Here is a 25,858-nt window from a genome sequence, read left to right as displayed (position 1 = left end):
AAGCGTAAAGAAAGATCCTTCATAGCCAAGGAATTAATTAAGGCTAAGAGGTAACCCATGTCTCAACAAAACCTATTTTCATAGCTATGATTTCCCCTTAGGGTTTCCCCCCATATTATTGTGAATGGCGAAATTATGATGATTATTATTGATGTTGATTTGATGATTCCATGGGGAATCTTGATAATCTTGATAATTGGGAGTTTCTTGATAATGATGATGTTCTTGATGATTAATTCGGGATCCTTGATGATTATGTGTTGTTCTTGATGATTATGATGTTCTTGATGATTAATTGGCATCCTTGATGTTGTGTGTTATTCTTACCGAATCTTGCAATTAGAAGATGAATCGTATTCTTGTTGATATAAAAGTAATTAGAACCCTAGGTTGTATCGTATGATCTTATTCTTGGATTATCGGGTGGGGAAATCGCATGTTTGGGTGTTGATTATATTTAGAAAAGCATGATAGGTTATGTGTCGTTCGTGGTGTATTCAGAAGCCGGCTATGGTCAGATGGGAATTCCTGGTTGTAGTCGGATGACGGTATCCTGGGCTGCGGTCCAGAAGCTGGTTGTAGTCAGATGGGAATTCCTGGCTGCAACCAGATGACATTTTCCTGAGCTGCGGTTCAGAGGCTGGCTGTAGTCAGATGGGAATTCCTGGCTACAGTCAGATGACACATTCTCTTGGGCTGCGGTCCACTGTTTGGTTGCGATCAAACATTATGATGAGCTGCGGTTCATCGGTCGGTTGCGATCGGCCTCCCCGTGTTGCGATACGGGGTATGGTGCTGTGGGGCCGTGTCAGAGCTATATGCGCTGACCCGCATGTATGGGCATGCGAGTGGTCCTGTGGCGCCAACAACGTGCGTTATGTGTTGTGATATGGACGAGTTGTGATTATGAGTGTCTTGGGGGATGTGACTATGGGATTTATATTGGGGATTGTTCATGTTGGGTTATGACCATTGTTTATGCTCTGCCTTACCTGCCTTATCTGTTGTGAACTGCATATGCTCGTTATAACTGTTGCTTGTGTCTGACCTTATCTGTCGAGTCATTCCCGGTTTTAAAGCTAGAGTTCGTAGGATATATTCTCATGCTCAAAATGGTTTTCGTATATCTATATATATATTGCTATATGTATTGTATTTCAACGCGTTGGAGTGGGTTACCAGCATCTCTCGCTGAACAGATATATTTGGCTTTCAGGCACAGAAGAATAAGTCACTGGAGAGCGCTAGTACTCGGAACGTAGAAGTAGTTAGTCCCCTTTCGGCCTGCGTGCCATATTATGCATTTACATTATTGAGGATATTAGTTAGTTAGCCTGTGCACCTGGGTTCTCCAGCTCAGGTGTGGCATAGCACCCCGTACACTTGTATTATGTTTTGGGATTTAATGAGATAATACCTTTATTTTATAAGTTTTAAATATCTTGAAAATCTGGGGTGTTACAGTTGGTATCAGAGCCTAAGTTTGACCCTAGGAAAAGACTCTTAAGACCGGACTTTAGGATATTAAGCTTGAACTCTAGGTATTTAGGAACATAGGACTCAGGAATCTTAGGACGCGCGGTGAGATTGTGAAACCTACACATAACCTCCCCTCACTTTATCCCTCTCTAATATTAGGAATCCCTTCCCCACTTATTATATCAAGATTAAAACACAAAATAACATCGACCTTTAATCGCCAGGAATGGCACCCAAGAAGAAACAGTCAGGAGCACCGGGACACCCCTCTCAAGAAATCTTGACTCAGGCCCTACAACGCCTGACCCAAATTGCCCAGGCACTAAGTACTATCGTACCCCAACCTCTGCCAACAGACGAGAACTTGGAAATCCACCACCAAGTCTCGGCACATCGACCACCCACCCTCTCGGGAGACGAAGACCCCACAACCCTCGAGGAATGGATTGAGACATTCGACAAGGTGTTCAGGACGACCCAATGCCCCGAACGCCACCGGGTCAGGATAGCCTCCTTCTATTTCAAGCACGAGGCCGACAACTGGTGGGCCCGCGAGGGGCCTATGTACGAGCAAGACCCCGAATTCAACTGGGAGGACTTAAAGACGCGGTTACGAGAACAGTTCTACCCCAACCACCTGAAGGCCGCCATGTGCGAGGAATTCCTCAATCTAAGACAGGGGACGGCCCCGGTCTCAGAATACTACAGACGATTCTGCCGACTAGCTCGCCTCGCCCCCGAGATAGTACCCACCGAAGGGATCAAAGTCAGGAAGTTCCTAACGGGCCTTAAGCCCGAACATCAGAGGTCCTTGGCCGCCCAAGAACCGAAGACCCTCGGAGAGGCCTATGCCAAGGCATGTCAGCTACAACAGGTAGCGGACCCGCCTCCAGGGATGCAACTGGGGTATAAAAGGAAACCCGAAGAAAGTCGTCCTATTCTCGCCAAGGAAGCTAAGAACCCCAAAACCGCCCCACTTGACCAAACCATCACGCCGACTACCCGGGGAAAAATCCTCACCCTAAGCAAGGCCAGGATCGGAGATAGCAACATAGTCTCCGGAACCTTCCTAGTGCACGCCACCCCAGCTGTCATATTATTCGACTCAGGGGCTACCAACTCATTCATAGCAACCAAGTTCGCCGCCCAGCTCGGTCTTAACGCCACCACCAAGGTACGACTCCAAGTCAAGGTGGCCTCAGGCGAGGTCATAAAATGTGATCGCATGTACGAGCATGTAATGATCACCATTCAGGGAGTGGAATTTCCCAGCGACCTGATCCAGTTTCAATTGGATGGGATGCAAGTAATCTTGGGCATGGATTGGCTAGGGAAGTTCCAAGCGCAAATCCTGTGCGGAGAGCAGAAAGTGGTCCTACGAGGGCCAAACGGTAAGAGGGTGTCGTACCGCAGTGCCCGCCAGGATCCAGGATCAAGCTGATAAACATGATGAAAATTAAGAAGTATCTGGGCCAAGGAAGCGAGGCCTTCTTATGCTCAGTCGAAGACCTCAACGCCAAAACGCCCGAACCACAAGCCATCCCAGTGGTGAACGAGTTCACCGACGTCTTCCCAGACGAGATTCCCGGGGCACCCCCGACCAGAGAGGTCGAGTTCACCATAGACCTCATGCCGGGCGCTGCCCCGATCTCTAAACCACCCTACCGGCTAGCACCAAAGGAAATGAAGGAACTGAAAACACAACTCCAAGAACTGCTAGACAAGGGTTACATCTGGCCCAGCACCTCCCCATGGGGAGCACCGGTACTATTCGTTAAGAAAAAGGATGGGAGCATGCGCCTGTGCATCGACTACCGGGAACTCAACCAAGTTACTATAAAGAACAGGTACCCCCTTCCCCGAATAGATGACTTATTTGACCAACTCAAAGGGGCAGGGGTATTCTCGAAGATCGACCTAAGATCCGGGTATCACCAGATCCAAGTGGCCAAACCGGACATCCAGAAAACGGCCTTCCGGACACGCTACGGCCACTACGAGTTTACCGTAATGCCTTTCGGCCTCACTAACGCGCCTGCCATATTCATGGACCTCATGAATCGAGTATTCCGACCTCACCTGGATGACTTCGTCATCGTGTTCATTGACGACATCCTAGTCTACTCCCGAAATAAAGAAGAACATGAGAAGCACCTACGCACATCTCTGCAAACCCTCAGGGAGAACCAACTCTACGCTAAATTCTCTAAGTGCGAATTCTGGCAAGACAGCGTAGCCTTCTTGGGCCACGTGATAACCAAGGAAGGGATTAGGGTGGACCCCGCTAAGGTTCGCGCCGTTAAAGAATGGACCACGCCGAACTCACTCTCGGAAGTCCGAAGCTTCTTAGGTCTAGCGGGCTACTACAGGAGATTCGTACCCGACTTCACCAAGATAGCCCAACCCCTCATTAAGCTCATGAAAAAGGAAACCCCCTTCCGTTGGGACAACGGCTGCAACTCGGCCTTCCAAGCATTAAAGGATAAACTAACCACTGCACCCGTGCTAGCCATACCCTCCGGATCGGAAGGGTTTGAAGTCTACAGCGACGCATCAAAGAAGGGGTTAGGATGCGTACTAATGCAAAATGGCAAGGTGATAGCTTACGCATCCAGGCAACTCAAAACCCACGAAGAAAATTACCCCACCCATGACCTCGAACTAGCCGCTATCGTATTCGCACTGAAAATTTGGAGGAACTACCTGTATGGAGTACAATGCAAGATCTACACCGACCATAAGAGCCTGAAGTACATTTTCACTCAAAAGGACCTAAACATGAGACAACGAAGATGGCTGGAACTCATAAAGGACTACGACCTAGACATTCAATACCACGAGGGAAAAGCCAACGTGGTGGCGGATGCCCTAAGCCGAAAGACAAATCATTCCCTTAACACCACGTGGGTCCTACCGGACCATCTGTACAGGGACTTCCAAAGGCTACACTTGGAAATAATAGAGCAGGGACAAACTCGCCCCAATGCCTATCTACTCAACACACAGGCCGAGCCCACCCTCTTCGAGGAAATCAAATCCGGACAACAACAAGACTCGGAACTAGATAAAATCCGCCGCGACCTGACTCGAGGGAAAGAGGGCCCCTTCGAAGCACACCCAGACGGCAGCCTCCGCTACAAAGGGAGGTGGTGTGTACCCTCAACGCACCCCCACTTGAAACAGCAGATCTTGGAGGAAGGACACAACTCCCCTTACTCCGTCCACCCAGGCGGTGACAAATTATACCAAGACGTAAAGAAATCATTTTGGTGGCCGAATATGAAAAAGGAAGTCGCAGACTTTGTGGCCAAGTGCCTGAATTGCCAAAGGGTAAAAGCCGAACGATGCAAACCCAAGGGACTCGTACAACCCCTTGAAATACCACAAGGAAAATGGGATTCCATATCCATGGACTTCGTCGGAGGGCTACCCCCAACGAAAACCGGTAAGGATAAAATCTGGGTCATAGTGGATCGACTCACCAAGACAGCGCGGTTCATTGCCATGAAAGAAACATGGACGATGACGCAGCTAGCCCAAGCTTACGTAAACCGGGTAGTGAAATACCACGGAGTTCCCCAGAACATTGTGTCCGACCGAGATTCCAGATTCCTCTCGCAATTCTGGAAATCACTACAAGCGGCGTTGGGGACGCAACTAAAGCTAAGCACAGCCTTTCACCCCACCACAGACGGCCAAACCGAAAGAACCATCCAAACCCTCGAAGACATGCTAAGAGCCTGCGCGCTCGACTTCCGAGGGACGTGGGAAGAACACCTAGACCTCATCGACTTCTCGTACAACAACAGCTACCACGCGAGCATTCGCATGGCACCATATGAAGCACTGTATGGTCAGAGATGTAGAACCCCATTATGCTGGGAAGATATGGTCAACCCGGTAACACTGGGCCCCCAATACCTACAAGACACCATAGCTAAGGTCAAACACATCCAGGAAAGGATGAAGGCCGCCCAAGACCGCCAGAAGTCGTACGCCGACCTAAAAAGGAAGCAAGCCGAATTCAGCCTCGGGGACAAGATCTGGCTAAGGATCTCACCCACACGAGGGGTAATGAGGTTCGGGAGAAAGGGAAAACTCAGCCCCCGGTTCATCGGCCCGTACGAAATCGTGGAGAGAATCGGAGACTTGGCCTACCGTCTCGCCTTACCCGTCGAGCTAGAACGAGTACACAACGTGTTCCACGTATCTCAGCTAAAGAAATACATACACGATCCAAGCCACGTACTCCAACACGAGACCGTGGACCTCGACGAGTCACAAGTATACGAAGAGAAACCCGTAAGAATCCTGGACACCAAAACAAGAAATACCCGAAACCGAGTCGTGGAAATGGTGAAGGTTCTCTGGACCAACCACGGGACCGAGGAAGCCACATGGGAACTTAAGGACACAATGAAGGAGCGGTACCCCGAGCTGTTCACTCCAGGTAACTAAGGGAAAACTTTCCTTTCTTTTTGGTCACCCAGGGCCAAGCTTCGGGGACGAAGCTTCCTGTTAAGGGGGGGAGAGTGTAACACCCCGTGTTACGGATCCTAAAACCAACTGATTAATTAATTAATTAATTAATAACCCAGGAGAAAGAATAAATTATAATGGTTAATTAGGGAAAAAGGCCACCATAGCCCATGGGCCCAATTATATAAACCCAACCCCTAAACCCAATAGGAATAAACTCTAAATAAACCCTTGGATCTATAAATAGGGAACTTAGGGAGCACCTAGAACCCCTTCCCACATGCCTAGACGCCCCATCACCCCAGGAGAGCTCCAAGGATTCCCTTAGGAGAAATCAAGAAAGCAAGAAAGCGTAAAGAAAGATCCTTCATAGCCAAGGAATTAATTAAGGCTAAGAGGTAACCCATGTCTCAACAAAACCTATTTTCATAGCTATGATTTCCCCTTAGGGTTTCCCCCCATATTATTGTGAATGGCGAAATTATGATGATTATTATTGATGTTGATTTGATGATTCCATGGGGAATCTTGATAATCTTGATAATTGGGAGTTTCTTGATAATGATGATGTTCTTGATGATTAATTCGGGATCCTTGATGATTATGTGTTGTTGTTGATGATTATGATGTTCTTGATGATTAATTGGCATCCTTGATGTTGTGTGTTATTCTTACCGAATCTTGCAATTAGAAGATGAATCGTATTCTTGTTGATATAAAATTAATTAGAACCCTAGGTTGTATCGTATGATCTTATTCTTGGATTATCGGGTGGGGAAATCGCATGTTTGGGTGTTGATTATATTTAGAAAAGCATGATAGGTTATGTGTCGTTCGTTTCTCGTAATTGATCCGTTAATTGTCTACGTGTTGTCGTTAATTGCGTTGTAAAGTGTCTAAGCATGGTTTCGGGTTCCACAACGGTTCCCGGGGCGAAAAGTTGATGAAAGAGTCAGTGGGGGGTAGGGGACCCGCCACCTACCCACGGCCGAGAACACTGTTCCGGCAGCGGGCAGCTGCCCGCCGGCGACCCGCTGCCCGGAACAGTATTGTCCGGCGGGCAGCCGGCGGGTGGACCCCCACCCACTGGCTACCCGCTGGAAATTCCCCCCTCGGGACCCCGGCTTCCCCGTTTGATGTTTCCCCGATCCCCGTGGTGTCCCAACGGACTCCGTTTGTCGTGCCTATGTCTAGTTTGATATTTTGGGTACTGTTCGTAGGTTTATGAGTCTATTATATTGCATGCTAGTTGAATTGGTATCCCGTTGACCTAGGTGGAAGAAGTATGACCCCCTTAGGACTATTCTTAGTACGTGATGGATCACGCATAAGGTTGTTATACGCTTTATCCCCCTTCCCAATGTGTAATGTGGGTTGCATGTGCTTGCTATGTGTTATGTGTGCGTGTTACCCCAATTCGGTTGCGATCGGATTGGTTATCCTGAGCTGCGGTTCAGAAGCCGGCTATGGTCAGATGGGAATTCCTGGCTGTAGTCGGATGACGGTATCCTAGGCTGCGGTCCAGAAGCTGGTTGTAGTCAGATGGGAATTCCTGGCTGCAACCAGATGACATTTTCCTGAGCTGCGGTTCAGAGGCTGGCTGTAGTCAGATGGGAATTCCTGGCTACAGTCAGATGACACATTCTCTTGGGCTGTGGTCCACTGTTTGGTTGCGATCAAACATTATGATGAGCTGCGGTTCATCGGTCGGTTGCGATCGGCCTCCCCGTGTTGCGATACGGGGCATGGTGCTATGGGCCGTGTCAGAGCTATATGCGCTGACCCGCATGTATGGGCATGCGAGTGGTCCTGTGGCGCCAACAACGTGCGTTATGTGTTGTGATATGGACGAGTTGTGATTATGAGTGTCTTGGGGGATGTGACTATGGGATTTATATTGGGGATTGTTCATGTTGGGTTATGACCATTGTTTATGCTCTGCCTTACCTGCCTTATCTGTTGTGAACTGCATATGCTCGTTATAACTGTTGCTTGTGTCTCACCTTATCTGTCGAGTCATTCCCGGTTTTAAAGCTAGAGTTCGTAGGATATATTCTCATGCTCAAAATGGTTTTCGTATATCTATATATATATTGCTATATGTATTGTATTTCAACGCGTTGGAGTGGGTTACCAGCATCTCTCGCTGAACAGATATATTTGGCTTTCAGGCACAGAAGAATAAGTCACTGGAGAGCGCTAGTACTCGGAACGTAGAAGTAGTTAGTCCCCTTTCGGCCTGCGTGCCATATTATGCATTTACATTATTGAGGATATTAGTTAGTTAGCCTGTGCACCTGAGTTCTCCAGCTCAGGTGTGACATAGCACCCCGTACACTTGTATTATGTTTTGGGATTTAATGAGATAATACCTTTATTTTATAAGTTTTAAATGTCTTGAAAATCTGGGGTGTTACAGACATGCTCATAAGCAAGGAATACACATTCACACGACGGCAACTACATGCCACAGTGACAACTACATGTCACAAGTATCATAGTTCCAACCTTATGCCCTGTTCCAACCTTATGGCTACCCCCGACCTTATTTCAGTGCTTTACCTCCTAGTGTCACCCTATACTTCTGAATCCAACCTTTTGCCTACGGGGACCGTCGCCTCCACCGCCGACACTCCTATTCACCACCGATCTCTCAGTACACGAGGGTACCATTAAATATATATCACAAATCCGCCAATCTCGTGAGAAAAGCTCAAGTAACAAACCACCAATCTCAATCATAGTCACACAAGTTCATCATCATTACCAAGAAGACTAAGACTCAACAATAGTCTTAATCAAGTATCAACAAAGGTGCAACGATTAACATACGATCATATCATAGGAATCAATCAAGAGATCACAATAAAGACATGAGACCATACTCAACAACAAAGGATTCCAATCCAACACCAAATGATTGTCAACACAAGTTGGCAATCTCAATACGAAGGAACAAACCAGACATACTAGCATTTCAACATCAAACTAGCAACGGGTAAACCAAAAGTAGTTCCAAAGAACATTCAAGACTCACAATTAGCTCAACGAATCACAAGGTTGGACCCATAGAACGATTCAAGACACCAAATACTACATGGATTCCAAGCATATTGTTCTAGACATACGAAACATCAAGAAGACTCACAAATAGCCCAATAAAACAACATCGGGAGGTCAAAACATCAATACCGAGTCAAAAGAATCACGGGGAACAAATCCTCGCCATCATCACACAACGTTCCTCGCGGGTGGGGCCACGGGTGGACAACCACCTGCGGGTACAAGCCCACGAGACCATGGTTCCCCGCGGGTTGGGCGGCGGGTAGGCCTCTGCCGCCGTTCCGCCCGCGGGTACACTCCTGTACACCAACAATTCTCTTCGGGAATTTTCAACAACAAGTCCAAGTTCATGTCCAAAACACCCAAAATCTCACACAAAACAACAATATGACTTGAACCCAAGAAATAGCCAAGCAATGACATTCAAGAACCCTAAGAACAAGCTCTAAACATGCATCACCACAAGACAATGCATCAAATCTCACAAATCAACACAAGAATCACAAGTAGAAGCCAAGAAATCATCATATAAGTAAGAAAATAGGTTTTGTAAAGCATGGGTTACCTTTGTAGCCTAAGAACTTCCTCTTATCACCCTTAGAAAGCCTTTCCTAAAGCTCCTCTTCCACACCAACTTCATACACAAACCAAAAGACAACAAAGATTCCATCTTTTAGAAAAAGACACCTAAAAGGTGGTTAAAAACATCAAATGACCAAGGATCTTACCCTCCCCTATGCTCAAGATGAAGAAAGTAGGAATCTTGGAAGCCAACTTGCAAGATTTGGGATGCTCAAATCCTAGCTTGGAGAAGAAGCTAACTCTTTTTAGAGAGAGGCTAGAGATTTTTGTGTTTAGATTGTAGGGTGAATGAAATGAAAGAGTGTTGCTAGGTTAGATGAATCACAAACTTTAGGTAAAAAGACATTCGTATCCTTACTAAGGTTGGAAAGACAAGGGAACAAGGCCACAACTCAAGAAGCACAAGGTACAACCCTTTTACTTAAGTGACTAGTCAAAATCTAGTCCCTCGACTATTAAATTTCAGGATTTTTTTTAGGAATAAATTAGCATAGAGATTAGGATTAATTCTCTAATTAATCCTTGATTAGAGTTTGGATTTACGGGGTGTCACAAACACAATATAAATCCTAGGCAAGGCTCTATCAAGACTCAATCACAGAATTATGCATACAATTATCAAATGAGCAAATAATCAAGATATAGCAAAGAAAATATGTTTTGTAAGACATGGGTTACTTCTTAGCCCTAATCAATATCCTTGGTGTACACCCCTAAATTTTAAGATTCTTAAGTCCTAAGTATTTAAGCACCTAGTGTTACGGCTTAACATCTTAAAGTCTCAAACTTAGAGTAATATCCTATATGCAGCCTAGATTCTTAAAGTCTAACTCTTAACATCCCAAGTATGTAGTACCTAGAGTTCAAGCTTAATGTTCCAAAGTCTTATCCTAAAGGCATTGTCCTAGGGTCGAACTTAAGCTCTTTGATACCAACTGTAACACCCCTAAATTTTAAGATATTTAAAACCTATAAAATGAAGGCTAATCTAATATTAATTCCCAAACAGAGCATAAACTAGACATAGTAGTCGGGGTGCTATACCACATCTGAGCTAGAGAACTCAGATGCACGTGCTAAACTTAACTAACAAAGCATAAACCATAATTAATACCCAAATACAAATCAAGGCACGCATGCCATCTCATCAAGGCTAGAACTATCTAAACTAAGTCCACGAATCCAACTAGCGCGCTCCGAAGCTACTCAAATGTCCCTAAAAAACATTCGGTGAAACAACCATCAGCGAATAATGCTGGTAACCCACTCCAACACGTTAAGTACAGTATAGGTAGATATAAGAAACTCATTTTGAAATTGGAATACATATATACTTACGAGTCTCTAGTTTAAATCTAAGATCAAGACTCATGGCACATTAAAAGACTCACAGTATAGAATAATCATAAAGACTAACATGTATCCAAAGAACGCAATACAAGACAGAATAGGCAGATAAGCATACAAATAGCAATTAGAGACGTGACACACCGTATTTTCCTAATATAAAATATTATCCCGATAATAAATATTTTGCTAGAAATATTTATATAAACCTAATTATTTTAAATGGGCTTTGGTGTAATTATTTTATAGATTATTATGTATCTTGCTACCTAAAATGACTAAGCCCAAAATATATAAATGTATATATATATATATATATATATATATATATATATATATATATATATATATATATATATATATATATATATATATTGTATGATCCTTCATCCAAAATAGTTGCCCAACCCAAAGGGTGGTCTTGAACCTTAACCCAACCCAAGCCTATCTAGTATTATAAGCCCATATGTTGTATGAATATATATATGTATTATGTTGTGAGCCCATGTATACTAAGCCCAATATATATAATCCATCTTCCTAAATGTTTACATATAAAACCTAAACCCAACCCAAATTAGGATCTACCCTACTATGTATATTATGTATGTACATATCGGATGTGGATCAGCTAGCTTCCTACACTCTACTCATGTTAAGAATTCCAGCCGCAACCTTCCTTCTCCTCAGCCAAACAACTCCCATTCTTCCATCTAAAGAAACCAGCAGCCCTCATTCCCGTTTCCTTCATCCTCCCTCACCTCTCGTCGACGGCTTCGGCAACAAGGAAGCCGACGTTTTCTTCTTCCCTTAGCAGTAGCGGCGAGCAGCGACGTCAAGGAGAAGCAACCACCGGCAGCCTTCAACCTTCCCTCCCCTCCTCTTTTCGACTTCGGTTTGGAGAAGCGGTGCAGTGAAAGGCATCTTGACGAGGCAAACAGCGGCAAAAAGCAGCAACTGGGCAACGGTGACGCAGTTCGGCGGTGTGATCGACGGCGATAGAGCCCGGTGGTGGCGTTTCCCCTCTTGTTCCGGAAAAGGAAGCTTCTCCGGAATGGGCAGAGCATCAATGGCGTTTAGTCTGGACAGTTCCGGCAGCTTGAGGAACGTTGGTGGCGGATGGCGTCTCTCCGGCAGTGGCGGTCGGCGTCTCTCCGGCAGTGGCGCTTCTCCTCCGGTCTACACCTCCCTCCGGTGAAGCAGAGTAGGCCGCGGGTGGTGGCGTGGGCGGTGAAGTTCCTGTGGCTCTACACGCTGCCTCCTAGTGATGAATCGAAGAAGAAGAAGAAGATGAAGATGGCAGTGGTGAGCTTTGCCTATGTTTGTTGTTCTTTTAGGTGTTAATTAGTTTGTTGTTTAGTAGAGTTATTAGTTGTGTTGTTAGTCTAGTGGTAAGAAGGGAGGTTTGTTTTGGGAGAGGTTAGGGTTTGATTCTTGGTAGCTTAAGTAATTAGTTTTAATTACTAGTTTAATTCAAGCTTGGTTATTAGCTTATCTACTAGTATATTAGTGTTGAGATGAAATTACTAATAGGATGTTTAGCTTAGATGGTTGAGCTTGTGGGTAACTTAAAGAGAGATTAGGGTTCAAATTCCCTTATAAACACAAATTAGTTTAAATTAGTATTCTTGTTAATTAGTGAAGATCCGGTTTAATCCACAGGTTCCTGGTAGCTTGGCTTTATGAGTTAGGCCTATGTTGGTATTGTTTTTGGATGTTAAGCGAATGAGGTAAACCATGCTTTAAAAACTCTATTTTCTTACCTATATGATGATTTCTTGACTTCTACATATGATTTTTGCTATGAAATGTGAGTTTTGATGCATTGTCTTGTGATAATGCATATCTAGAGCTTGTTATTAGGGTTCTTGTATGCCATTGCTTGGCTATTTCTTTGATTCAAGTCATATTGTTGTATTTGGTGAGATTTTGGGTGTTTTGGACTTGGTGTTGAAAAACCCCGAAGGGATTATTTTGGTACAGGGTTGTACCCGCGGGAGGAACGGCGGGTAGTGGCCTACCCACCGCCCCACCTGCGGGGTACGTGTGGCTGTGGCTATGGTTCCCACGGGTGGAGGTCGACCCGTAGCCCTACCCGCGGGGTACACCTTGTTGGTTATTTGGGGATTTATTCCTCGTGATTCTTTTGACTCGGTAATTGTTGTTTTGACTTCCCGATGTTATTTTGTTGGGCTATTTGAGTGTCTTCTTGATGTTTCGTAGGTCTAGAACTATATGTTATGATTCTATGTAGGATTTGGTTTCTTGAATCGTGCTAAGTGTTCAACTTTGTGATTCGTTGAACCATGATGAGTCTTGTATGTTGTTCGGAACTATGTTTGGTTTTCCCGTTTGATAAGCATGCTAGTTTGATGTTGAAATGCTAGTGTGTGTGGTTTGTTCTTCCCTATTTGTGGAAGGAAACTTGTGTTGATCATCGTTGGAGTCGGATTGTAGTCCTTCTTTGATTGAGTATGGTTTCATATCTTTGTTGTGATCTATTGATTGATTCCCGTGTTGAAAGCGTGTGTATTTGCTGTACCTGGATTGCACGGTTAATGGTATGGGACATTAATCACCAAGGTACAGATGTGGTCCTCGTGGTGGCCATGAAATGATATTGGAGTTGTAAACTGGGCTTCAGGCTCATGTGATTGATGGTTGTGTGATTGAAATGATCGGTACCCTCATGTACTGCGAAATCGGTGGTTGTTGATTTGGTGGGTGTAGGTGGGGTAACGATGGTTCCCGGAGGCATAAGGTTGGACTCAGAAGTACAGGTGTTCTCGGAGGTAATGGTTGGAACTGTAATAAGGCCGGGGGAAGGCATAAGGTTGGAACAGGGCATAATGTTGGAACTTGTGACAAGAAGTGTCACTGTGGCATGTAGTGCCAATGTGTGGATGTCTATCCTTTTCTGTTGAGCATGTCGAGTGGTGTTCTACTTTGTGATAAGTAGAATACACTTGGAGTTGTACTTGTTGTTGTCGTTGTCTTTGCCGTGATGTTTTCTTCTTTGTGATAAGTAGATTACATCTTGAGCGGTGTTGAGTTGTTCTGTTGTTGTTCTTATCTTGATGTTGTTTTGGGATGTTGATTCCCTTGTTCTTTTGAAAGTGAAATAGATTCTTTGCAGTTGACTTATCTCTTTACGGTTTGAACTGATATATACTATATTCCGTTTCAAAAATGATTTTGTATTATACTATCTATATATGCTATTGAACGCGCATTGATGGGTTACTAGCAATATTCGCTGACCGGGCGTCGTCCCCTTTATGTGCTTTACAGGTCTTGAGTTGGCATGGCGAATGCGTTAGCCGTTGGTAGTTTAGCTCCCTTGAACAATGTAGTTAGTGTTTTGGCCTGTGTGTCATAGTTGTTGAACAAAATAGTTGGATGGTTTTAGACTTTCCTGTGCATTCACGTTGAGGTGAATGTGGCATAACACTCCTTGGTTTTCCCTATTTTGATGTTAGACCTCCTCTGTGATTACATTTTATGATATATGTTATTATCTTACCTTAAGTATTTAAGTTTTAAAATGGCATGAAAATCAGGGGTGTTACAGTTGGTATAAGAGCCTAGGTTTCAACCTAGGATGTTAGAGTTCGGACTTTTAAGAAGTTAATCGTGGTTTGAGACCATAAGATGACCTTAAGTATCTGAGTGTCTAGGACTTAGGACTTCTTAGGACGCGCGGTGAGGTTGTGAGTTACCTTTTGTTATCTGTGTAGTTCTTTTATCTTGTTCTGTTGTTTGCTTTAGTAGTTGTGGCTGTTGTTCTCGGTTGGTGTGAACCTTCTCGATAAGTCGCCCCGTTTTAGGTTCGTTGAAGACCTACCGAAGACTGCGACTAAGAGAAATAAGACTCGAAGGTCTGCTGTACAGGATGGTCAAGTCGTGGTGGTTGCAGCTGGGCACGTGGTCAACGCAAAGAAGGTGGACTACTCTACACGCAACCTGGAGTCAACTACATCAAACCTCGTTCAAGCAAGTGACACCGTCTCTCGTATGACATCGTCATCCGTTTTACGCTATCTCCAGAGTCGAAGTCTCAGTTTCGTACAGCTGAAGCCCGTTAAGAAGCAAGACGTCCGTTGAAGTTTAAAGATCAAGACTTGAAGACCCTCACGCACGAGGGGGAGTCAAGAGCGGTCACAGACGCTCTAAGAAGAAGTCAACTCACGCCAAGAGGTCGTTCGTGGGTCAACGTGATAGAAGCTTCCCAGAGTTAAAGAGCCATGAGTCAACCTTGTACCTTTCTATAGCATGAAGAGTTGAAGTGTAAGTTCGAGGCGTTCAGTTTGGAAGTAGCCCTACCTTCGAAGAAACCAAGATTGGGCAAGTTCGAAGCAATGAACTTGGAAGTAATAAAGATCAAGATGGTCGTACAGGAAAAGCTTGGACCTCCAAGGAACATGGAAGGGAAGAACATCGTTGTTGACGAGTCACCTGACCCTGTGAGACGTGAAGAGGGTGAGTACGTTCACCCTAGTCGGCACACCAGGGAACGTTATGGTTAACATGAAGACTTTTGGTAAAGAGGTTTGACAACAAGAATAAAAGAAGACGTGGCTGAGTTGCAATCAATCGTTGGGGCCGTCAAACGACTCAAACCTACAAGAGCGAATCAAAAGACGGATTTGATCACCGAGTGTTCCTAAGTTGCAAGTGAGACTCTGTGCCGATGATTACTGGTAAGAGACCTACCTAAAACCAGGAAGGGACGAGAAATAGCTAATCTTGTATTGGAAGATTGAACAGTAAAAAGAAGAACAGTTAGGAATGAACTTAAGGACCAGTTCTAATGTTGGACTTTCATAAGTAAGACAAGTTCATGCGGAAACAAAGTTTTCAGAGAAGACTTATCGTCAATCAAGACAAGAAAAGACAAAGTTGGTTTATAGCCGATTACCTGATGAAGATTGCAGGGTTATCAACGGTGAACAAGACTCAACCTACTAAGCTTCTAGTAAGGACAGGATCAAATCTTTGGGCAAGGAATCATGTAAGGCCTCCAGATGTTGACTTAGGTAAATACTTCAGATTACAAAAAAAAGTTCTACTGGTTGCAGTTGAGCTCTACGATCCAACCAGCTTTAGATGGTTAACGGGGAAGAATCATATAGATCAAGAAGGCAAGTTGGGAACTTGCGCTATGGATTTACGAAGACCGTGGATTGTGCTCTAATGATGGATCAAGTTTCCTTTTAAGTGATGGTTATTGTCAAGCATTCAAAGGACTCCTTACAAGATTTTGAGAGATTTAGAGTGCCAACGGTCACGATGCTAAGGGAGATATAATGAATACACGGGTGCTTAGACCTCGATGATCTTCAAGTACAATAAGGAAGGAAGCTGGGTTTGTAAATCACCGAAGTCTTGGGGTGGCAAGAACAGACAACCGGGGGCGCATAAAGAAAGAGGAAAGCGGTGGTCAGTGTTTTGACCGATCATGAGTTAGCAGGAATGGACAACAAGCCGAATCTCTAAGAATATCAAGGAAGTTTGCTAAAAGTTTCGTTACCGACGCAATAGTGAAGACCAGTAAGGGAAACAAGTCAACTCACAGTTGCCTGGTCCGTGTGAGATCTTGAGAAGAGTTGGGGAAAGGTAACCTAAAGCTTAGTTTGGCCACCTAGTTGGACAAAGACTAGGAGAACCCTGGAGGAGCATGTTTGTGATGCACCGCGTGAGTTTCGCTCGGATGTAGTAAAGTTGAGGAAGGAACCAGAGTTTGAAGAAGGGTTTGGGGTGAAGATATTTGTGATCTCAGTTTATGAAGACGGTTTGATGAAGATCTTAGCGTTAGAACGCGTCAGAATCAAGGTTAGGAACCTGCAGTTCGTCAAAAGTGCAGTGACCGAAGCGTCAACCGAAGAAGTCGTCTGAAGTCGAGAACCCTTTTACCTCTTCAAGCCGATCTTCCTATCTTTCCCTCGTAAAATCTTTTGCTTTTTCTCAAGAAATCTGTAACACCCCAGATTTTCAAGACTTTTAAAACTTATATAATAAAGATAGAATCTCATTAAATCCCAAAATACGATACAAAGAGTACAGGGTGCTATGCCACGCCCGAGCTAGAGAACTCGGGTGCATAGGCTAAATTCTAAAACCTCAATCAGTATCAATACTAAATCATGGCACGCAGGCCGAAAGGGAAAACTATCTAAGCTACGCCCCAAGCTTCTAGCGCGCTCCAGTGATCTACTCGTCTGTGCCTGAAAGCCAAATATATCTGTTCAGCGAGAGATGCTGGTAACCCACTCCAACGCGTTGAAATACAATACATATAGACATATATATAGATATACGAAAACCATTTTGAAGCATGAAGATATATCCTACGAGACTCTAGCTTTTAAAACAGGGATAGACTCAACAGATAGAGCTAAGCACAGACAGCAGTTATACCAAGCATATACAACTTACAACAGGCAAGACAGGTAAGATAAGCACAATTAATAATCATAACCCAACATATACGATTCTCAGCATAGAGCCCATAGTCACATCCCCAAGACACTCATAACAACAACTCATCCATATTTCATCACATAGCACACTTTGTTGGCGCCACAGGACCAATCGCATGCCCATACATGAGGGTCAGCGCATATGGCTCTGACACGGCCCTGCAGCACCCTGCCCCGTATCGCAACACGGAGGGGTCGATCGCAACCGACCGATGAACCGCAGCTCATCATAGTTTGATCGCAACCAAACAGTGGACCGCAGCCCAAGAGTATGTCATCTGACCGCAGCCAGGAAATATGAACCGCAGCTCATGTAGAAACGTTTGATCGCAACCAAACGGTGGACCGCAGCCCAAGAGTGTAAATCTGACCGCAGCCAGCTTCTGAACCGCAGCTCAGGAATAACCAATCCGATTGCAACCGAATTGGGGTATCATGCACACATAACACATAGCAAGCACATGCAACCCACATTAACACATTGGGAAGGGGGAGAAAACGTATAACAAAACCTATGCGTGAACCTTCACATACTAAGAATAATCCTAAGGGGTTCATACTTCTTTCACCTAGGACAACGGGATACCAATTCAACTAGCATGCAATATATAAGACTCATACAACCTACGAACGGTACCCGAAATATCAAACTAGACATAGGCACGATAGACGGAGTCCGTTGGGACACCACGGGGATCGGGGGAACATCAAATGGGGAAGCCAAAATCCCAAGTTGGGTACAAACCAGCGGGTAGCCGGTGGGTGAGGGGTCACCCGCCGGCGGCACGGTTCCGGGCAGCGGGTGCCCGGCGGGCAGCTGCCGGCGAGGCCTCTTTTGGCCGTGGGTAGGTGGCGGGTCCCCTACCCCCACCTACCCCCCACTAACTCTTTTTCACCAAAAACACCCCGGGAACCTTTGTGGAACCCGAAACCATGCTTAGACACTTTCAAACGCAATTGATAACACACGTAGACAATTAACGGATCAAAATCAAGAAACATACGGCACATAACCTATCGTGCTTTTCTAAACATAATCAACACCCAATCATGCGAATTCCCACCCAATATACCAAGAATAATACCATACGAATTTCCACGATATAACCTAGGGTTCTAATTATTTTTAATTCAACAAGAACACAATTCATCTTCCAAAATCAAGATTCGGTAGGAATATCATATAAATATCAAGAATATCCTACAATTATCAAGAACATCATATAATCATCAAGAACGTCATATAATCATCAAGAACACCATAATTATCAAGAACCTCTCATCATCAAGATCACCCATGGAATCATCAATAATAATATCACAAATCATCAATACACAATAATATGGGGAAATCCTAAGAGGGGAATCATAGCTATGAAAATAGGTTTTGTTGAGACATGGGTTACCTTTTAGACTTAATTAATTCCTTGGCTATGAAGGGTCTTTCTTGAAGCTTTCTTCTTTCTTGATTTCTCCTAGGGGAATTCTTGGAACTTCTTGCGTGGTGAGGGATTATTGTGGTGGGGGTTCTAGGTGCCTCCTTATGTTCCCTATTTATATATCTAAGAGTCTTACTTAGGGCCTAATTACTATAGGTTTGCTAACTCTATTCCTTTTAGGAATAAGGATTGGGTTTAGGGATAAGGGCCCATGGACTATGGTGGGCCTTTCCTAATTAATTATTGTGATTTAAATCTTTTTTTTTGGGTAATTGGTTAAATGATTAATTGGTTTTAGGGATCGTAACACGGGGTGTTACAAAATCCTTCATATCTTTTCGAACCTCGTTCTTGTTTCCTTCTTGTTTTGATTCTGTACAGGGTGACAACCTCGTTTTCCTAAGTGGTAACCTTGAAAATCTTGATTTCCTTTCTAATCTACGCGATCCTTAAGCCTAAACCTAATACCTTTCCGTTAGGAAATTCCTTCAAACCTTTCAAACCACGTCTCGATCCCTCACTTCAAACGATTTTGTGCGAGGTGGCAACCTTATTTCCAATGATGCAACCTTGAAAACTTTGATTTCCTTTCCAACCATCATGCCCTTGAGTTTAAAACTTAAACCTTCATCCTTTCTAACCTTTCCAATCGAATCTTTCCAAAACTTAGTATATATATTTTTCTGTATATATTATCGTATTTTTGTGACACTCTTATCCCCAAAATGATTTTCCAGCTTCCGGGATGGAGCTTCTTTTAAGGGGGTGAGGATGTGACATCCCGTATATTCCTAAAATAAAATATTGTCCCGATATTAAATATTTTGTTAGAAATATTTATATAAACCTATTTATTTTAAATGGGCTTTGGTCTAATTATTTTATAGATTATTATGTATCTTGCTACCTAAAATCACTAAGCCCAAAATATATAAATGTATAAATATTTTGTATGATTCTTGATCCAAAAGAGTTGCCCAACCCAAAGTGTGGTCTTGAACCTTAACCCAACCCAAGCCTATCTAGTATTACAAGCCCATATGTTGTATGAATATATATGAATTATGTTGTGAGCCCATGTATACTAAGCCCAATATATATAATCCATCTGCCTAAATGTTTAAATATAAAGCCTAAACCCAACACAACCCAAATTAGGATCTACCCTACTATGTATATTATGTATGTACATATCGGATGTGGATCAGCTAGCTTCCTACACTCTACTCATGTGAAGAATTCCAGCCGCAACCTTCCTTCTCCTCAGCCAAACAACTCCCATTCTTCCATCTAAAGAAACTAGCAGCCCTCATTCCCGTTTTCTTCATCCTCCCTCACCTCTCGTCGACGGCTTCGGCAACAAGGAAGCCGACGTCTTCTTCTTCCCTCAGCAGTAGCGGTGAGCAGCGACGTCAAGCAGAAGCAACCACCGGCAGCCTTCAACCTTCCCCCCCCCCCCCCCCCCCTCCTCTTTCCGACTTCTGTTTGGAGAAGCGGTGCAGCAAAAGGCAGCTTGACGAGGCAAACAGTGGCGGAAAGCAGCAACTGGGCAACGGTGACGCAGTTCGGCGGTGTGGTCGACGGCGACGCAGCCCAGCGGTGGCGTTTCCCCTCTTGTTCCGGCGAAGAAAGCTTCTCCGGCATGGGCAGAGCATCAATGGCGTCTAGTCTAGACAGCTCCGGCAGCTTGAGGAACGTTGGTGGCGGATGGCGTCTCTCCGGTAGTGGAGGTCGGCATCTCTCCGGTAGTGGCGCTTCTCCTCCGGCGAAGCAGAGTAGGCCGCGGGTGGTGACGCGGGCGGTGAGTTCTCGTGGCTCTACCCGCTGCCTCCCAGTGATGAATCGAAGAAGAAGAAGAAAGCAGTGGTGAGCTTTGCCTATCTTTGTTGTTCTTTTAGGTGTTAATTAGTTTGTTGTTTAGTAGAGTTATTAGTTGTGTTGTTAGTCTAGTGGTAAGAAGAGTGGTTTGTTTTGGGAAAAGTTAGGGTTTGATTCTTGGTAGATTAAGTAATTACTTTTAGTTACTAGTTTAATTCAAGCTTGGTTATTAGCTTATCTACTAGTATATTAGTGTTGAGATTAAATTAACAATAGGATGCCTAGCCTAGAGGGTTGAGCTTGTGGGTAACTTAAATTGGGATAAGGGTTCAAATCCCTTTATGAGTGTTAAATTTACTAATTAGTTTTAATTAGTACTCTTGTTAATTAATGAAGATCCGGTTTAATCCACAGGTTCCCGGTAGCTTGGCTTTATGATTTGAGCCTATGTTGGCATTGTTTTTGGATGTTAAGCGAATGAGGTAACCCATGCTTTAAAAAATCTATTTTCTTACCTATATGATGATTTCTTGACTTCTACATATGATTTTTGCTATGAAATGTGAGTTTTGATGCATTGTCTTGTGAGAATGCATATCTAGAGCTTGTTATTAGGGTTCTTGTATGCCATTGCTTGGCTATTTCTTTGACTCAAGTCATATTGTTGTATTTGGTGAGATTTTGGGTGTTTTGGACTTGAATTTGGACTTGGTGTTGAAAATCACAGAAGGGATTATTTTGGTACAGGGTTGTACCCGCGGGCGGAACGGCGGGCAGTGGCCTACCCGCCGCCCCACCCGCGGGGTACGTGTGGTTGTGGCTATGGTTCCCATGGGCGGAACCACGGGTGGAGGTCCACCCATGGCCCCACCCGCGGGGTACACCTTGTTGGTTGTTTGGAGATTTGTTCCCCGTGATTCTTTTGACTTGGTAATTGATGTTTTGACTTCCAGATGTTGTTTTGTTGGGCTATTTGAGTGTCCTCTTGATGTTTCGTAGGTCTAGAACTGTATGTTGTGATTCCATGTAGGATTTGGTGTCTTGAATCGTGCTAAGTGTTCAACTTTGTGATTCGTTGAACCATGATGAGTCTTGTATGTTCTTCAGAACTATGTTTGGTTTACCCGTTTGATAAGCATGCTAGTTTGATGTTGAAATGCTAGTGTGTGTGGTTTGTTCTTCCCTATTTGTGGATGACAACTTGTGTTGATCATCGTCGGAGTCGGATTGTAGTCCTTACTTGATTGAGTATGGTTTCATATCTTTGTTGTGATCCATTGATTGATTCCCGTGATGAAAGCGTGTGTATTGCCTGTACTTGTAATGCACGGTTAATGGTATGGGACATTAATCACCAAGGTACAGATGTGGTCCTCGTGGTGGCCGTGAAATGATATTGGAGTTATAAATTGGGCTTCAGGCTCATGATCTGGGCTTCAGGCTCATGTGATTAGTGGTTGTGTGATTGAAATGATCGGTACCCTCGTGTACTGCGAAATCGGTGGTTGTTGAATTGGTGATTGTAGGTGGGGGAACGACGGTTCCTGGAGGCATAAGGTTGGACTCAGAAGTACAGGGATTCTCGGAGGTAATGGTTGGATCTGTAATTAGGCCGGGGGTAGGCATAAGGTTGGAACTTGTGACATGAAGTGTCACTGTGGCATGTAGTGTCAATGTGTGGATGTCTATCCTTTTCTGTTGAGCATGTCGAGTGGTGTTCTACTTTGTGATCAGTAGAATACACCTGGAGTTATACTTGTTGTTGTCGTTGTCTTTGCCTGATGTTTTCTGCTTTGTGATCAGTAGATTACATCTTGAGCGGTGTTGAGTTGTTCTGTTGTTGTTCTTGTCTTGATGTTGTTTTGGGATGTTGATTCCCTTGTTCTTTTGAGAGTGAAATAGAGTATTTGCAGTTGATTTCTCTCTTTACGGTTTGAACTGATATATACTGTATTCCGTTTCAAAAATGATTTTGTATTATACTATCTATATATGCTATTGAACGCGTATTGATGGGTTACCAGCAATATTCGCTGACCTGGCGTCATTCCCTTTCTTTATGTGCTTTACAGGTCCTGAGTAGACATAGCGAGAGCGTTAGCCGTTGGTAGTTTAGCTCCCTTGAACAATGTAGTTAGTGTTTTGGCCTGTGTGCCATAGTTGTTGAACAAAATAGTTGGATGGTTTTAGACTTGCCTGTGCATTCACGTTGAGGTGAATGTGGCATAACACTCCTTGATTTTCCATGTTTTGATGTTAGACTTCCGCTGTGATTACGTTTTATGATATATGTTAGTCATCATACCTTAACTATTTAAGTTTTAAAATGGCATGAAAATCGGGGGTGTTACAAGAGACAACAAAGGCATTCAAGAGAATCAATTTGTAAGTAGTCAACAAGCACACAATTCATCCTCCAACCTTATAACAAGTTCCAACCTTGTAGCTCCCCTCCGTCCTTATATCAGTTCCAACCTATACCTCCATGCCGCCCTTATATCCCCACCCCTTATGCCTCCGGGCAACTACATGCCCCGACCGACAAACCACCTTTCAACCACCAACATATCAAGATGGTGTCGCAGTGCCATTCAATGATCCGCACCTCTAGTGCCAATATCAAGGGGTTAGCGCATATAGCTCTAACATGACACCGCAGCACTTATAACCTCACCCATGCTCAACGACAAGCAAGTCTAAGGTGGGTGTGTGCCTTTAGCACAGTCACTGCTATGGCCTGTACCTTTAGTACAATGACCGGGCACAAGTGGTGCCAACCGCAAATAGTTTATTTTCCACCAATCACAATCTCAACATCATAATATTCAACATCTGACACATTGGCCATTGCGCAATGGCCACGATACTCATCATCATCCAATCAATTAACACATAATCACATAACAAGCAAGACACAACAACAACGACACGTATCACACATAAAATCCTAGAACGATGCTTAAAACACCAAACGAGACTCATACACGACAAACGGGGTACCACGGTACACGGGGAAACATCAAACGGGGAAAAACGCCATGAACCACGCCGGGTTTCCAGCGGGTAGGTGGCGGGTGGAGGGCCACCCGCCGGCGGCCGGGTACTATTCCAGCGGGTGGTCGGCGGGCAGATCACCGCCCGCCGGCTGCCCGCTGGAATAGTGAACGCGGGCAGCGGGTAGGTGGCGGGTGGTCAGTCCCCCAACCTACCCCCCACTGATACTCAGGCACTTTTGGTTCCGGGATCACTCGTGGAACCCGAAACCATGTCGAAACACATTCAAACACATAACGACAACACCACGTATTCAATTAACGGAATTAAACCAAGTAGCACACCAAATACATCCTAACATGATTTCTAAACATGCCAAGACTCAACATAAACCATATAACGATCCAGGGACATCCGGATTCACAAGAACATCAAGAAATCTATATGCAAAGTCCTAAACACAAGTCCTAGGCTAGACTCAACACCCGATCATGCGAAATCCCACCCAAATATACCAAGAACATCATAATACGAAATCCACATTATAACCCTAGGGCTCTAGACATAATTAAAATACAAGATCATTCATATAATTTATCATAGTATCAAGAACGTCAAGATTATAACATAAGCATCAAGATTAACACATAAACACCAAGATTATCACATAAACACAATATAAACCCTAGGTAAAGCTCTATCAAGACTCAAGCACAGAATCATATATCAAAGGAGCCAATGAATAAGATATAGCAAGAAAATAGGTTTTGTCGAGACATGAGTTGCCTCTTAGCCTTAATTAATCCTCCATTGGCTATTAAGGTTCTTCTCTAAGATTTCCATCCGATTGATCTCCCTAGGCTTGGTGGTGGGGAATCTCCTTGGAATAATTTCGTGTAATATAACTATGGGTGGTAAGGGTTCTAATTGCATTCTAATCCCCTATTTATAGAGTTAGGAATCCTAATCAGAGTCTGAATAGTAAAGACCTACATTTTATTCCTAACAGGTATATAGGTTTTTATTTTTATTTTTTTTTATTTTTATTTTTTTTTTTGAAAAAAGGTTCATCTTATTTATAAACAAAACGGGAACCGAACAGAGTCTTGCCAAGGCCCAAAAGTGACCAAGGCACAAGAAAAGAAAGGACAAGGCCCAAAAGTGACCAAGTCAACAAATAAAACAAGAAGGACAAGGCCCAAAAGTGGCCAAGTCTACAAATAAAGCAAGAAGGCCTAAAGGCAAACAAGTAAAGGAGAAACTCTAAACTACAAAGTGGGCCCAACACCCATACTGCAAACAACCTGGTACTGAGTGAAAGCTAGACAATTCCCGGGCGTCATGCCCTACACTCAGGGTGGGAACGATGCTCCAACAAACTATGACGAACCAATTCCACCCTCAAGCGTCAGGTCGGTCCCCCGCGGTACAGAGCTCTGCATTTTTATCCGAGGGGACCTATATGACCATCCACAGAAGCAATGAAATCAGCCGCCAAACCCAAACCACCCTCCTGCGTTGGACAGATCCCTGCCGGTACAGATCTCTGCATTTTTATCCGAAGGGACCGTGAATAGTCCGCCACATGAGCAATGGTACTCACCTCCACCCACCCTTGGAACCCAGGCCACCCCCGTACGTACAGAGCTCTGCATTTTTATCGCAGAGGGCTTCAACGACCCAAAGTCCCAAGCAATGACTCCCTAACCACTGGTGCCAACATATATACCACCCTCAAGCGTCAGGCCAGCTCCCACGGTACAACATACTGTATTTGACCCGAGGAGCCTATATAGCCATCCACAAAAGCAATAGCATATATGCTAAGTACCAGAACCCACCTCACACCCTCCCAACCCTTAATATAAACAGCCAGCCTTAATTCACCAAACACCATAAACGCAGATATATATATACAAACAAGACTAAAGGAGCACTCCCACCTCAGAGTGTACGCTATGCATGGAACTAACGAATACATCCGGCAAACACACAGCAACACGCAGAAACAGGATAAGCATTGAGAACACAAAGCAGAAAGAGAAACCCGATACCAGAATCCCTTTATGCCCCATGCAAACAAGCTATACATGCGAGAAAAAAAAAAAAAAAAAAAAACTAGCCACAAAATAAAATAATAAAAGACGAGAAAATAAAACGAAAGAGAAATAAAGGAGA

The 25,858-nt window shown here is 44.1% G+C and overlaps 1 long non-coding RNA gene across 3 annotated transcripts in view; it reads left to right on the top strand.

Annotated features, from left to right (window-relative positions):
* Positions 1–20,100: 20,100 nt before the first annotated feature.
* The window catches only part of LOC109156229, a 10,828-nt gene continuing 5,070 nt past the window's right edge, over positions 20,101–25,858 (top strand). For 2 of the 3 annotated variants that reach the window (XR_002049979.1, XR_002049977.1), the window contains exons 1-2: positions 20,101–20,734; positions 21,101–21,168. This is a non-coding gene — a long non-coding RNA (uncharacterized LOC109156229). Of the gene's footprint in view, positions 20,735–21,100; positions 21,169–22,758; positions 22,948–25,858 lie in introns of those variants that run through there. The other variant, XR_002049978.1, reaches the window with a different exon arrangement.

Source organism: Ipomoea nil, unplaced genomic scaffold (genome assembly GCF_001879475.1).
Source record: "Ipomoea nil cultivar Tokyo-kokei standard unplaced genomic scaffold, Asagao_1.1 scaffold0276, whole genome shotgun sequence".
NCBI classification, from domain to species: Eukaryota; Viridiplantae; Streptophyta; class Magnoliopsida; order Solanales; family Convolvulaceae; genus Ipomoea; species Ipomoea nil.
The sequence above is the reverse complement of the archived record's forward strand: the minus strand, read 5'-3'. Positions and strand labels throughout refer to the sequence as shown.